Raw genomic sequence first — 13,465 nt, 5'->3', positions numbered from 1 at the left:
ATTAACCGATAAAGCTAGGGCCATAACTAGAAACAGAACATTTGACGAATGGAAAGATTTAAAAGACTTCTTATTAGATGCTTATTCTGAACGCCGAACTGAAGGTCAGTGGCAATTGGAATTACATTCCTTACGTCAGATGCCCAGTGAAAATGTAATGTCATTTGCAAATAAAGTTGAAAATTGCTATATAAAATTAATAAATACACTTGATCCAGACTTATCTCCAGATGCAAGAAATGCATGTACTAAACTCTTAAAAACTCAAGCACTAAATGTCTTTATTAGAGGATTAAACAAAGACCTCTCTATTTTAATCAAAGCCCGAAATCCAGATTCCTTAGAAAGAGCTGTTGCTATAGCAATTGCCGAAGAACAAGAACAGTTATCAAGACAAGAAATTTTCAGACCATTCTGTAATATTTGCAAACGAAATAACCATTCCTCAAATAACTGTCGATATAAAAACAATTCAGATAGAAATGTTAGACATCTTCAAAATTCTAGTTTTCAAAACCCAAAATATCCTAATTCAAATCTTCAAAGGTCAAATTCTCAAAATCAAAATTATAAACCTTCAAATTCAAATTCCAATTCTGATTTTCCTCCAAACTTAAGAAAAGAAAATACCAACACTTCCCAACGTTTTTGCAGATACTGCAAAAAACCAGGTCACGTTATAGAAGAATGTAGAAAACGCGAATTTAACAATAAAAACAAAAATCCAACAAATTCTTTAAACTTCCAGAATCCTCGACAACCAACGGTCGATTCTCGAGGAGTTCGTTCAGTTCAGGCCGTATCACAACCATCAACTTCTCAGTCACTTCCTATGTAGATTTACCCTTAGTAAATAATTCTAATCCATCCTCTTGCAAGTTTCTAATCGATACAGGCGCAGATATTTCTTTAATTAAATATTCAAAAATACTAAACATTCCAAAAATTTATTCTAAGTCTATTACTCTACGAGGCATTGATAAAAATGTCTTAAATCCAAATAAAACTATATGTAGTTGTAACGTAAATTTCAAGATAAAAGATTTTGTCCAAACTCATGTTTTCTATGTCGTAGAAGACGATTTTCCTCTTCATTTCGACGGTATATTAGGTAGCGATTTTTTTGAAATAAATAAATGCCAAATTGATTATAAAGAAAATAAATTAAACTTTAAAAATTGTTCTATTTCAATCGAATATATAAAATCTCCATTAAACAATGACAATGACGAATTTCTGAGAGATCAAAATATCGAGACAAGTTCTAATATCGATGAAATATTTCCTTATGATGCTAAATCCATAGAGGATCATTCTTATTTAGAAACCAATGATATCCAAATAACCTTAAGTAGTGAAGAACTACTATCCAATCCAATTCAATCTAAATCTAACTCTAAATCCAAAGAAAATTCAAGTCCAAAATGTGTAAAATCCACTGAGATATGCACAAATAAAACTTGTAACTCTTCACGAAATCATAAATCAAAATCCTGTTCAGAAGAAAAATCCTGTTCAGACGATCTTATACTAAATCAAAACTCTAATTCTAACTCAAGAAGTAATAAAACTATTCTATCCGCAAGAACTGAAACAATTGTTCAAATTAAAGTAATAAATAATGAATTAAGCGAAGGATTATGTCCCGAACGCGAAATCTTTAAAGGTGTATTTTTATGTCCTAGTGTTGTTAAAGTAAAAAATGATTTCTTTTTAACCTCAATCGTAAACACTACTGAAACGGATGTTGAATTAAACGATATTCAAGTAGCAATAGAAAAAATTCCAAATTTACAAAACAATGCAAATATACGAAAAATGTCTTCTTATAAAGATAATACGAATTCTAACAGAATTGCTAAATTAAAAAATGCCTTGAGAACAGATCATTTAAATAGTGAAGAAAAATCATCTTTAATTTCTATTTGCAAGGAGTACAATCATATCTTTTATCTGGAAGGAGATCAACTTACCAGTACAAATGCCATAACTTGCAAAATTCCTTTAAATTCTAATGTACCTATTAGCACTAAATCATACAGGTATCCTGAAGTACACAAACATGAAGTCGAAACTCAAATAAAAGGTATGCTAGATCAAGGTATTATCGAAGAATCAACTTCGCCATGGAATTCGCCCCTTTGGGTTGTGCCAAAAAAGGCCGATGCTTCAGCAAAGAAGAAATGGCGAATTGTTATAGACTATCGACGACTAAATGATATTACTATAGGAGATTCATTTCCACTTCCGAATATAGTCGATATATTAGACCAATTGGGTCATTCAAAATATTTTTCAACAATAGATTTAACATCAGGATTTCACCAGATCAAAATGGATCCTGAGGATTCTCCAAAGACTGCTTTCTCAACTCCGTCTGGACATTATCAATATTCACGAATGCCATTTGGATTAAAAAATGCTCCCAGTATTTTTCAAAGGCTAATGAATACTGTCCTCTCAGGAATACAAAATTACAGATGTTTTGTCTATCTCGACGATATAGTCATTCATGCCGATACATTAGAAAATCATAATAAAAGATTAAAAGAAGTATTCGAAAAATTGTCTACATTCAACTTAAAAATACAACCAGATAAGTGCGAATTTTTTCGTCGCGAAGTAATGTATTTAGGACATTTAATAACTGAATTTGGTGTCAAACCGGACGAAAAAAAGGTATGTGCTGTTACAGATTTTCCTATACCCAGAACACAAAAAGATATTAAGAGCTTTTTGGGTCTCACTGGTTATTATAGACGCTTTATAAAAAATTTCAGTGCTTTAACACAACCTTTAACAAAACTGCTGAGGAAAAATGTTGAATTTAATTGGACAAGCATTCAACAACAGTCATTTGAGAACCTGAAATCAATACTTTGTTCAGAACCAATACTTCAGTATCCAGATTTTACCAAACCCTTTGTCTTAACAACGGATGCTAGTAATTATGCAATAGGGTCCATACTTTCTCAAGGTAAAGTACCAGATGATTTACCTATTGCTTATGCTAGTCGTACCTTGAACAAAGCGGAATCAAACTATAGCACAACAGAAAAAGAATTACTTGCAATTGTATGGAGTGTTAAACACTTTAGACCATATTTGTACGGAAATAAATTTTTCATTTATACGGATCATAAACCACTCACATGGCTATTTAATGTAAAAGATCCCGGATCAAGACTCGTTAGGTGGAGATTAGCATTAGAAGAATATAGCTATGAAATTATTTATAAACCAGGTAAATTAAATCAAAATGCTGATTGTTTAAGTCGTCCTCCTTTAACCATATCTGAAACAAATATTTGCGAAGAAAACAAAAACCCGGCAACAATCACCTTACAAATAAACAAAATGAGTAAAGAAAATAATGACACTTATTCACAGTTCTTATCTAAATCCGAAACTATATTAATAACAAATGATAATATAAAAGAAACAAATGAAAAGATTACATCATTTTCACAAAATTTAGCATTGTTTGTTTCCGTAGATTTAAATTTTAATGAGATCGTTCAGAAACAAATAAATAAACAATTCAGTCATATAGAAAAATTGAAAGCCAAAAATCCAAGACTAAATGACATTATATATATTTCTGATCAAAATAAAAACTTTTATTACATATTTATAAAAAATAATTATTGGGACAATACCTCTTATGAAGATATATTTAATTCCCTAATAAAATTAAGAGACTGGTTATTAAACGATAAAATATTAAAAATTTGCCTACCCAGAATAACTTTTAGCTACGATAAATTAAGTTGGGGAAAAATTAGATCTATGATTAGATTTATTTTTAGAAAAACTGATATATCTATTATCATTTATCATGATATACTAACAAATCCTGAACCTGAGGAAATAACTACAATATTACAAGAGAATCACACTAGTCCTACGGCTGGACACTCTGGTTTTCATCGGACATACAATCGTATAAAAAAACATTTCAAATGGAATAATATGAAAAATGATATTAAAAACTTTATAAAAACCTGTGAATCTTGTCAGAAAAATAAACTCGTTAGAAAAAAATTCGTAAAGCCCATGGAGATAACAACAACAAGCTCAAATCCATTAGAAAAAATATTTTTAGATATAGTAGGTCCTTTACCTTTAACCGAGTCAGGTAATAAGTTCATATTAACATTACAAGATGACTTAACAAAATTTTCTCAAGCTTATGCAATTCCGAATCATGAAACCAAGACTATCGCTGAAAATCTGGTTCGTGGATTTATTTGCAAGTTTGGAAAACCCGATATAATAGTTACTGATCAAGGCCGAGATTTTACTTCCAAATTATTTTCTCAAATCGCCAAGCTTTTTAAAATCAGACATATAAATTGTACTGCTTATCATCCAGAATCAAATGCTGCATTAGAAAGGAGTCACGCTACTTTAGCAGACTACCTTAAACATTATATTAAAGCTGATCAATCCGATTGGGACGAATGGCTAGATTTTGCTATGTTTTCATATAATACAACTAATCATACTTCAACCAAATTCACACCATATGAACTAATATTTGGATATACACCTAATCTACCTAGCAGTATAATACGACCAGTAGAACTCAAATATACATATGAAGATTATTTAGATAATTTAACACTTAAGCTTAGAAAATCTCATGAGTTAGCAAAAACGAATCTATTAGAATCTAAAGTAGTCAGTAAAAAATATTATGACCAAAAGATTAATGACACCGTTTTCTTAGAAGGACAATTAGTATATCTCCAAAATGAGCAAACAAAGAAGGGTCAAACCAAAAAACTTACACAAAATTATAATGGACCTTATAAAATTCTAGAGATAAATTCTCCTGTCAATTGCACAATTTTAGTAAATAAAAAACCAATAAAAGTTCACATGAATAGATTGAAACATGCTTTTGTTTCAGGTATGCAATAATATGGCTGACAAATAGTGAACAAATTCACAAGAAATATACCAATACTCCTATCAACAAATCACCTGGAATCTATTACGAACACATAAAAAATGTTCAATTTATTGAAACTCATTGGAACATATTAAGTCATATTCCTTTACAACCTTTTACAGACAAATTAAATTTTGTAGATCTCACCTATCAAAAAACATTAAGACTGTGTCAAAACAAACCAGTTCTTATTGAATTACGATTATGCGATACTTCACTAAAACTCTTAGGACAAATCATACCTAGACTCTTTCAAGATGAACAAACTTTAAAAAACATAATTCTGCATGAACATTTTAGACCAAAACGCGCTCTATTTAATGCAATTGGATCTGTTTTCAGGACCTTATTCGGTACCTTAGACAGTGATGATGCTGAAAATTTCAATAATGCTATTAACAAAGCTGAAAGTAACGAAAATCATCTTCTTGATTTACTAAAACAACAAATTCATGTAGTAAAAGCCACGATTGCAAATTTTAATAACTCTATTACAAATCTAGACCGAAACAAAGTGATTTTTGATAAAAATTTTGAATCAATTACCAATTACACAGATAAAATGAATAATAAATATTTTAATTTAGATTTAAAACAAAAAATTGAAGAACATTTTACCTTACTAACTTTCTTTATAACAGAATTACAACAAGAATATTCTACTTTAATAAACGTTATTCTATTTGCAAGAAATAATAACCTTCATCCTTCTGTTATAACACCTGAGCAACTAATTCAAGAATTATCTAAAACGGTAACGCATTTACCTAGTACATCGACTTATCCATTTCCATTGACTATCGATTATGCTCATAAATATTTCGATATCATTTTACTTAAATATATATATTTTGATAACAAGATTTTAATTACGGTTAGTATACCTTTGGTTAGTAATACTCCTTATTCTCTTTTTAAACTAATATCTCTTCCTATAATTCATCCAACATTAAAGAGACTTACCTTTATTCTTCCATCTGTCAAATATCTTGTTCTTTCAGAAAATAGAAACATTTATGTTACTATTGATACATTAGAAGACTGTTATTCATTAGATGAAGAAAAACTTATTTGCAAAAATCCTGATACTTTCCGATTTACACACACTAATCCAATTTGTGAAACTGAATTGTTAACTTCAATAACAAACATACCATCTAGTTGCGATACTCGTATAATTCAAACAGAATATGAAATTTGGCATAAATTAAACAAACCAAATTCTTGGATATATGTTTTACCCAAACCAACAGATTTAACTTTAAGCTGTCAGACTAGTACGCCAATATCTATTGTTCTTTCAAACACAGGTATTTTTTCTACTTCGAATAATTGCAAAACTTACACCGGATCAACTATTTTGATATCTGTCTCAAATCCAAAAGAAAGTAATTTTCAGTCTATCATTCCAGATTTATCCCTTCCAGAAGTCTGTTGTGATGATATTAAGATAAATAATGAATCCAAATTACACCTTGTTCCCTTACAATTAAATAATCTCGATCGAGATGCATTAAATTTAGCAAGCCATAAACTAGATAATTTAGAGAAAATGACCTCAGAAACAAATATTAATTTTTCAGACACAATAAAAAATAGTTCTTATTTCACTTATGCAATCTTATTTTTGATAAAATGTATGTTACTTTATATTTTATACAGGATAATTAAATATTTTTACCGACGATTTCGTAGAAATCCGTCACATAGTTGTCAACAAATTACAAATTGTTTAACACTAAATATATGTCAAAGTAAACGAAAACATGTACATGAGACAGATTTAAGTATAGATTGTAAACATAATAAAGACAATAATTATAGTGAATCCAAAAAGTGTGAAGAGACTAGTTTCACAGAGACTACACCGATAAGACGAAGTGAAAGACTATCGAGACTAAAAGAAACTATTTAAATGTGTTAAAATAAAATAATAATGTATACAAATGTTTTATACCATTTAAATGAAAATTCATTTTACAATTATTTTCATTCTTACAAAAGGAGGTGTAATGTACCTACCTACTCACATGTAAGATAATTAAAGTATCTATGTATTTCTATATAGTTTTTAGTCACCTGGTATATGTTATTTACAATTATGAAAAGTTCTCATGTATAATCACTAATAATTATTTGCTGTTAGAAATCAGAATCAATACTCTTCATAAATATTTTCCTATTTAGAATAAATAAGTTTCGCTAGTTTATTCACCTAATACTTCGTATCTATGGAATAATAATAATTTATTTCTCTTATTTCTTTGTTCGATAAGCTATCCGTATTTGCTATTTTAATATTAATATTTGAGTCCAATCTCTTGTACTCAAATCCATCCAGAAACATCGTTAAATAATTGTAGATAACAGAACTTATATATTCATAGTTTTAAGAAATAACAAGCAGAGTGTAATTTTCATCCTCTAATATAATAAATTTATACATGTCAATATATTCTGTTTAATTCCAAAACAAAGAGTTAGTCCGGAGAAGAAATAAACGCATAGTATTCCATAACAAAAGGAAAAACTATAAAATTAAAAAAATAATAATTATAATAATTATAAAATAATTAAAATAATTAAATAAAAGAAATAAATGTGTTCCTTACGAAATAATAGTAAAATTCAATAACTTTTGTATAAAAAAATTTAATTAATTTATTTTTCTGGGGTTTTCAAAAAGGTGAATATGGCACAATTCTTATAAAATAACATAACATGAATAAAACGGTATGATTTAAAGAACAAAATGCTATCTTGGTTCCTATTGGTCATAAAAGGTTCCCTTTGTTTTTTTCTTGGAAAGCGTGTGGCATAAACAATATCAAAGTTATTATAAATGCTTATAAGCTAAAAAGTCAGCCGTTTTTCAAACTGTTTTTAATTAAAAAGTTTTTTAATATACCCTAAAACTATAGCTTCAAAGAATCGATTGCAATTTACAAAATACCTGTAGAGTTACTGTTGAAGCAAGCAGAGTTGTTAAAATATTTGCTCTACAGGATAAACAAATTAAATAACTTATAATGATGATACAATGGATATTTCAGAAAGCCATAAATGGAGAACAGCTCCCAAAGAAATGGACGGAGGCATATATGACATCTATATTTAAGAAAGGAAATAGATAACGATGCGAAAACTACAGAGGAATAAGCGTAATATCATCAATAGGAAGATTATATGGGAAGATACTGCCAGAAAAGATAGAGCAAGCGATAAAAGGCAGAATCGGGGAGGATCAGGCAGGCTTCACGGCAGGCAGATCATGCATAGACCACATGAAACAACTGTTGGAAAAGAAAAAAGCAAAAAATAGAGATATACATTTAGCATTTGTAGACCTGAGAAAGGCGTATGACTCTGTTCAAAGGTCAGAACTATGGGACGTAATGTACAAATTAGAAATACAGACGGAACTCATAGAAGATACATCTGTATAAAGAAAATAAAGTGTCCATTAAAATGGGAACAAGAATCATAGGAGACTTCACCACAACAAAAGTGCTCCTGCAGGGTTGTTCCACATCTCCAACCCTATTTAAAATATACATAGAGACTACAAGGAAAAGAAAATGCGAAGGTATGGTAGTACCGATACGGAACGAATACCTATATACGTTCAGCTTTGCAGACGATCAAGTACAAGACCACAAGACCAAGACGACCTCAGCTCCATGATGAAGAAACTACAAGAAGAATATACCAAGGCTGGCCTAGATATTAACCTCGCGAAAACAGAGTACCTATCTACAAGTAAAGAAGACATAGAAGATCTACAGATTGATGACAACGTAACAATCAAAGGAAAGGATAAATTCAAATAATTCGGGTTTATAATCACGAAAAAGGCAACAAAAGAGGAAGAAATCACACAAAGATTAGGACAAACAAGAACAACAATCCGACAACTTAACTCAGTATGGTGGGATAGACACCTAAATATGAAGACAAAAACACAGATTTATAAAACATTAGTGCGAAGTATTATGACATATGGGGCTGAAAATTGGATCATAAACAAGAAAAACAGCGGTAAGATAGTAGCCACAGAAATGGAATGCCTGCGAAGATGCTGCAGAGTAACAAGAATGGATAGGAGAAGTAATGACGAAATAAAGCAAAGAACATCAATAGAAAACGACATACTATCATATATACAACAAAAAAGACTAAAGTGGTATGGACATGTAAAAAGAACTAGCGACAGCATATGGATAAAGAGAATAACCGATTGGAGCCCCATAGGAAGGAGGCAAAGATGACGACCCCGAAAATCCTGGAGGAACGAAGTAGACGACGCCATGAGTAAGAGAGGCCTAAACGATGGAGAATGGGACAACAGAGAGATGGAAAAGGTTGAGAGAGGGAAGTAGTGAATACTGTAGAATCCCTGAATATATATATATATATATATATATATATATATATATATATATATATATATATATATATATATATAAACTATTTGCTCTGTATGGGTGACATTTAGCACACTTTATAATAACTTATTGATTTTTATAATTTTAAGTAGCTATATTATGTCGAAATGTCGTTATACAATAAACAAAGTTATGAACATTAATAAATTACCTTAAAAATAATGGTTTTTTGCGATTACCTCGATCAATTGTTTATGTATTTTAATTTGGATATTATCAAAATTACATAACTTGTATACATAAAAGTTACACAACTTTTATTTAAACCATGTTACTCTAAATGTATAGTAAACGTTTTATTGGCAAAAATATTTTTTTCACTTTTAAGTTAAAAAAAACAAAGCAAGACTAGCTGAACATCTTAACGGATTTTTGATCAGCTATCCTTCATATATCTTTTTGAACCTTTAAATATCTTTTTTACGTGATTGGACTGGTCTACCTCAGTCAAGAAGAAAAAGTTAAAAAAATCTTATACAGGTATTTGAAGATTCTAAAAGGCATATATAAGCTGATGCCAATTTTGTGAAGACTTACTTTGCTTTCTTCTTTTATTAAACAAAGGTAAAAAAACCGTTTTTGCGTAAAAAACATTTCTTATCCAATTTAGAGAAAGATGGTTTAAATAAAAGCTTTACCTATATTATAAAAGGTTATTTAATATTGAGAGTTACAAAATTAAAATACATAAAACATAAAAACCCTTATTTTGCAGTAATTTATAAATGGTAATAACTTTATTTTTTGCACATGTTATATAACTATTAAAAATTGTGTAATTTAATGAGTTATTAAAGTATGATAAATTTCAAACAGATCGACCAAATAGCATAGAAGTTATTCAATTTGTTTATCCTGGAGAGAGATTATTTAAACAACAGTACTTGCCAAAACAGTATTTTGTAAAACGCAAACGATTCTTTCAGGCTTTATTTTTAAGGTGTACTAAAAAAATCTCAAGATTTTAATAAATTTTATATTAAAAAACAGTTTAAAAAAGGGATGACTTTTTAGCTTATAAACATTTATAATAACTTTGACATTTCTTTTGTCATACACTTGTATGTAGGTTCAATAAAAAGCTGATGAAAAACACACTTTTCAAAAAAACCTGAACATTCTATGACCAATAGGAAACCAGATAGCATTTTTTTCTTAAATCCATATTTCCATTGTTTATTAAGATTAATAGCTGATACTAATATTGTAAAAGAAGATCTAAGTTTTATGATCCAATTGAAAGATGACGTATATAGTAAAGAAGTAAAAAGTTATAACCCTTTAAAATGATGGTAATCGTAAAATAACACAACTGAAAAGTGGAGGGGAGAACCTCCCGCTGCAATATCTCAGCTTGTTTTTTGTTATTGGTAATGAAAGATTCTGTTTTTATTTAAAAAGTATGCCTTTCCACAGCTTTTCATTGAGTCTACTTAAAACTGTGTAATATAAAAAAATATCAAAGTTTTTATAAATGTTTGGAAGCTAATAAGCCAGCCCTTTTTCAAACTGTTTTTTAATAACAAACTTTAATAAAATGTTAACTTTCTTTAATAAACCTTATAAATAAATAAAGCCTTATAGTATCAACTGCGATTTATAAAATACTTCTACAGTGACTTTTTGGGCGAGCACAGTTGTTTAAATAAGGGCTCTTCGGGATAAACACATTGAATAACTTATAAACTGTGCAGTCGATCTATTTAAAATTTGGAATACTTTTATATGTTATTAACTTTCACAATTTTAAGCAGTTATATTACATGTATTTATGCAAAAATCAAAGTTATTTAAAAACATTTAAAAATTACTACAAAAATAAATGTTTTTTATAATTATCTCGGGTAATTGATTATGTATTTTATTTTGGAAACTTCAAAATAAAGAACATTTTATGATCTACAACTGTTATGAGAAAAATTTATTTCTAGAATGTATAATAAACTTGTTATGAGCAAAAAATTATGTTTTTCACTCTTTTCACAAAAAAATATGTTTTTTTAAGATTGTTAAAGAAAAACAAAGCAAAATCCGCTGTACGTCTTCACGGATTTTTCATTAGCTACCCCTCATATACCTTTTAAAACGTTCAAATATCTGTAAGATTTTTTCAGCTTTTTTTTTAATCCGACTTGTGATTCTGTTTCTCCGATGAAAAATTTCATTTATGTGGTTAATATTTTCCATCAAATTCTTTTGCGGAATTTATTAGACAGGCAAACTCGCTTTTATTTAAAAGAATTATTACATTAATGCACATTAGAAGAGTATAATTTAGTCTTTGTATATTTTATATCCTTAACAATAAGGAAATATGTATTGAATAGATGGGTGGAATACTTTAACCAGATACTTAATATAGAGGAAGAAAAAGAAAACCTGAAAGGTAAAAGAAATAAGGTAAGCGGAACAACCGAGAGAGAAGAGGAACCACCAATGATTGTCGAAGTTAGAATTGCAGTTAAAAAACTAGCTTGAAACAAATCACCCGGAATAGATAATCTTCGAACAGAACTATACAAAGAAGGTGACCACGATACAATAATGGGACCACATCAGCTTATAAAAGAAGAATGAACACAAAAATCCCTCCTCAGTAATTGGAATAGTGGAATACTTTGCACTATACACAAAAAGGAGATGTTTTTAAATGCTCTGACCATAGAGGAATTACGCTTCTAAATGCAGCGTATTAATTATTTTCCAGTTTACTATTCCACCACATGACAACGTATGCAGAACAAATAGTAGGAAAATACCAGGCTGGTTTCAAAGGTATTAAATCGACAATTCATCAGATTGCAACTCTGAGAAAATTTTTAGAAAAAACACTGGAATATGGCATAGATACTCAACACATATTTATAGACTATAAAGTCTACGACTCTGTAAATAAGAGAGAAAGGTTCAAAGTATTGAAAGAGCTATGAATACCAAATCAGTTGGTAAATTTAACAAAACTAACTCTTAAAAAAGTTGAATGTAGAGTAAAAATCCAGGGGAACGATCTGAACCTGTTACAACAAATAACGGCCTGCGCCAGGGAGACCCTCTCTCCTGTATACTGTTCTATCTGGCAAATCACAATCACCGGTTTAATTTATAACACATCAATGTAAATTCTTGCCCATGATAATATCAACATTATTGGGCCTAAATAAGAAAAAAAAAACGGAAAATGCTGTACGAGAGGCATATGTAGCACTAAAAGAATCAAATGGGTTTAATAATAAACACCAATAAAATAAAGTATAGGAAAATAAGCACGCAACCACAAATTCTACGACCACTTGTTATAGAAAACAACGTCGTTTTGGTAATTTATTAATTTTAATAACGTAGTTCTGATCATCTTTAGTTAAGTTGAAGGCATTCATCACAATGTCTTCCGAGTTTATGCAAAAATCGATTTGGGGGAGCACACAATCCTAAGGAACCACTCTTTTTATTTCACTATCTTCGATTTTCTTTACATCTATTTATACTGCAGCTCTTTGACCATCATAGAGATTGGAAATAATGTTGATATCTCTTGTATATAGTATTTTTTTCAGTGATAATTGTATCAGATGATCATGACGTACTGTATCAAATTCTTGTTTATAGTCAATAAAGCACAAATATGTATTTTATAACGGTTGCGTAACTTGAGGGAATGGTACGGATGCACATAAATTGAACTATTCAGAGCAGCAGCATCTAAGATCAGAATAGCCATGATGATTGCCAACCTCCGTCGCGGAGATGGAACGTGAAGAAGAGAAGATGTATTTTAGTTCATATCTAGGCATATCTGAGCCATTTCGAAACCCAAACTGAGTATCACTAATATCTTCTGTACTTATATTCTAGCATGTATCACTTTTAGGATAATTTTCGGCGTTTACCCCATCAGGTTTATAGTACGGTAATATTTTTTTAGATATGGTTACAAATGGTTATAGCATCCATTCCTGTGGTATAATTCCTGATTTAATAATGATGTTTATTGTGTACCAATACATGAATATGCTCTACACCAATACATTTAAGAAGTGTGGCTAGTAGTTCTTCTCAGTCTGTT

The 13,465-nt window shown here is 29.7% G+C and overlaps 1 long non-coding RNA gene across 1 annotated transcript in view; it reads left to right on the top strand.

The window, feature by feature from the left end:
- The window catches only part of LOC140447774 (uncharacterized), a 495,584-nt gene that overhangs the window by 355,971 nt on the left and 126,148 nt on the right, over positions 1-13,465 (top strand). The window lies entirely within an intron of this gene.

This window comes from Diabrotica undecimpunctata, chromosome 8, assembly GCF_040954645.1.
Source record: "Diabrotica undecimpunctata isolate CICGRU chromosome 8, icDiaUnde3, whole genome shotgun sequence".
NCBI lineage: Eukaryota > Metazoa > Arthropoda > Insecta > Coleoptera > Chrysomelidae > Diabrotica > Diabrotica undecimpunctata.
This window is presented reverse-complemented; position numbering and strand designations above follow the sequence as displayed.